The sequence below is a fragment of the Myotis brandtii genome, unplaced genomic scaffold (assembly GCF_000412655.1).
Source record: "Myotis brandtii unplaced genomic scaffold, ASM41265v1 scaffold647, whole genome shotgun sequence".
Lineage (NCBI taxonomy): Eukaryota > Metazoa > Chordata > Mammalia > Chiroptera > Vespertilionidae > Myotis > Myotis brandtii.
In genome coordinates, this window is record NW_005370500.1 from 748,795 (window position 1) to 751,907 (window position 3,113).

Below are 3,113 nucleotides of genomic sequence, written 5' to 3' on the forward strand. Positions count from 1 at the left end.
ACATAGCTGACGCAGGCGCTATCTGAGTCTCCATCAACCTGGCTCACATTGTGACTCTCTGAGACCCTGCCCCACCCAATTTGCAGCTCCACCCAAACTGTTTGCAGTAGCTTTTCCATATTAATGGCCTGTCCTGGCTCAGGCTTCAGACTTTCCTAAAATCTCTCAAACAAATAGCAGCTGAACTCAGCATGCCCCATACCTCTCCATAAGTGGCCCTAGGCCCGTGGTCGGCAAACTGCGGCTCGTGAGCCACATGTGGCTCACGAGCCGCAGTTTGCCGACCACTGCCCTAGGCCCTTCACTAGTAACAGCTTGCCAAGGTTCACCGCTTGGCCTCTTCTGGCCACCTCTAAGCCCAAGAAAAGTAGCAGCCATCTGCAGATTGCTCTGTAGCTCCTGACAGGTGGCCCCAGGCAGGGCACAGGCAGTGGCTAACTTTGCACCTCTATAAGGCCCCAGAGCCAATGCACCCGGGTACAGCTTCAGACCACTCCACAAGCCACACATTAAAGGGGCGGACTCAGTGAGCACCAAAACCCCACTGAAGCAAGTCCTGCTCCACAGGGGTGTCGCCTGCACAGCAACTCTCCCACTGTAGTAGCAGCTGGTCCTCACAGCCAATTGGCCTGGGGATCAATTCCTCCCAGTGATGCCAACAGCAATCGAGGCTCAACTACAACAGGATAGTACACACAACCCACACAGAGGCACACTTGGAGTGCCCAGCTCAGGTGATTGGGGAGTCTGAGCCACTGGACCCTACAAGACACCTATTACACAAGGCCACTCTACCAATTCCAGGAGATATAGCAGCTCTTTCTAACACACAGAAACAAACATAGGGAAGCAGCCAAAATGTGGAGGCAAAAAAACATGTCACAAATGAAAGGACAGAAGAAATCTCCAGAAAAATAACTAAATGAAATGGAAGCAATGAAACTACTAGATACAGAGTTCAAAATAATGGCTACAAGGATGCTCAAAGATCTTAATGAGAACTTCAAGGAACTTAGTGAGAATGTCAAAGAACTTGGTGATAATTTCAAGGAACTTAGTGAGAATATCAAAGACATGAGAAAGGACCAGTCAGAAATGAAGGATACACTAACTGAAATGAGGAATGATTTACAGCCCTAACCGGTTTGGCTTAGTGGATAGAGCATCGGCCTGCGGACTGAAGGGTCCCAGGTTCGATTCCTGTCAAGAGCATGTACCTTGGTTGTGGGCACATCCCCAGTGGGGGGTGTGCAGGAGGCAGCTGATCAATGTTTCTCTCTCATTGATGTTTCTAACTCTCTAACCCTCTCCCTTCCTCTCTGTAAAAAATCAATAAAATATATTTTTTTAAAAAAGAATAATTTACAGGGAATCAACAGTAGAGCACTCCAAGAATAAAATCAGAGATTTGGAATATGAGGAAGCAAAAAATACTCAATCAGAAGATCAAAAAGAAAAAAGAATCCAAAAATATGAAGATAGTATAAGCAACCTCTGGGACAACTTCAAGCAAACCAACATTTCAATCATGGAGGTGCCAGAAGAAGAGAGAGAGCAAGAAATTGAAAACCTATTTGAAGAAATAATGACAGAAAACTTCCCCTACCGGGTGAAAGAAATAGACTTTTAAGTCCAGGAAGCACAGAGTCCCAAACAAGAGGAACCCAAAGAGAACCACACCAAGACACATCATAATTAAAATGCCAAGGGTTAAAGACAAAGACAGACCCTTAAAAGCAGCAAGAGAAAAGCAGTTAGTTACCTACAAGGGAACACCCATATGACTGTCAGATGATTTCTCAATAGAAACTTTGCAGGCCAAAAGGGAGTAGCAAGAAATATTCAAAGTGATGAAAAGCAAGAACCTACAACCAAGATTACCCCACCTGTGCAAAGCTATCATTTAGAATTGAAGGTCAGATAAGAGCTTCACAGACAAGAAAAAGCTACAGGAGTTCATCATCACCAAACCAGTATCACATGAAATGTTGAAGGGTCAAAGAAGAAAAAAAGGAGGAGGAGGAGGAGGAAGAGGAGGAGGGGGAGGAAGAAGAAGAAGAAGAAGAAGAAGAAGAAGAAGAAGAAGAAGAAGAAGAAGAAGAAGAAGAAGAAGAAGAAGAAGAAGAAGAAGAAGAAGAAGAAGAAGAAGAAGAAGAAGAAGAAGAAGAAGAAGAAGAAGAAGAAGAAGAAGAAGAAGAAGAAGAAGAAGAAGAAGAAGAAGAAGAAGAAGAAGAAGAAGAAGAAGAAGAAGAAGAAGAAGAAGAAGAAGAAGAACCAACCTCCCCGGGGTCCCTCCCCGACCGCTGGCCAGCCTCCCAATAGGCCTCAATCACCAGCCAGGCTGAGGAACCCCACCCATGCACAAATTCATGCACTGGGCCTCTAGTTAACAATAAAATTGCGAAAAATACATATCTATCAACAATTGAATCTAAAAATCAAAATAAACAAACAAGGAATCTAATGAACAAAATAAACTGATGAATAAAATAGAACCAGAGGCATGGAAACATGGGGGAGAGGGAAGAAGATTACCAAAGTGAGTAAGAAACATTCCCTTCTCCATTCATAGCCTAATTAAGAGAAGACAAATAGGCACCTGCCTCTACACCAGTGGCCTGATCTACCATTATTAACTGCCTAGAACAAATTACCAGGTTAGCTCCCAGGAAATCAGGGAGGCTTCACAGAGGTAAAAGTCAGGCAGGAAATTCCCTGTGTGTCAGATGGTTTAATGCCAATGTCATAAACCAGGGGCTCATGAGCCAGTCTGACCTGCAGATTTGCTAAGGGGGAGATGGGAAGAGTTAGGCCATATAATGTTTTCCCCAATTTTTTATTTTGAAACTGCCAAAAAATAAAAAATACAAAAAATATAATGAACAATGAGCATTCATATACCGTCACTTAGACTCACCACTTGATACAATTCTCTCACATTTCTCTCTTCCTATAGACATACAGCTGAGATATGTGTATGTCTCCTAAGGACATTCTCTTACATAACCACAACTCAGTTTTCATACTTAGTTTGGCATAATATACATAAAACATGCATATCAGCATGACAGTAGCATATTATTATACTACTAGAGGCCCGGTGCACAAAATTC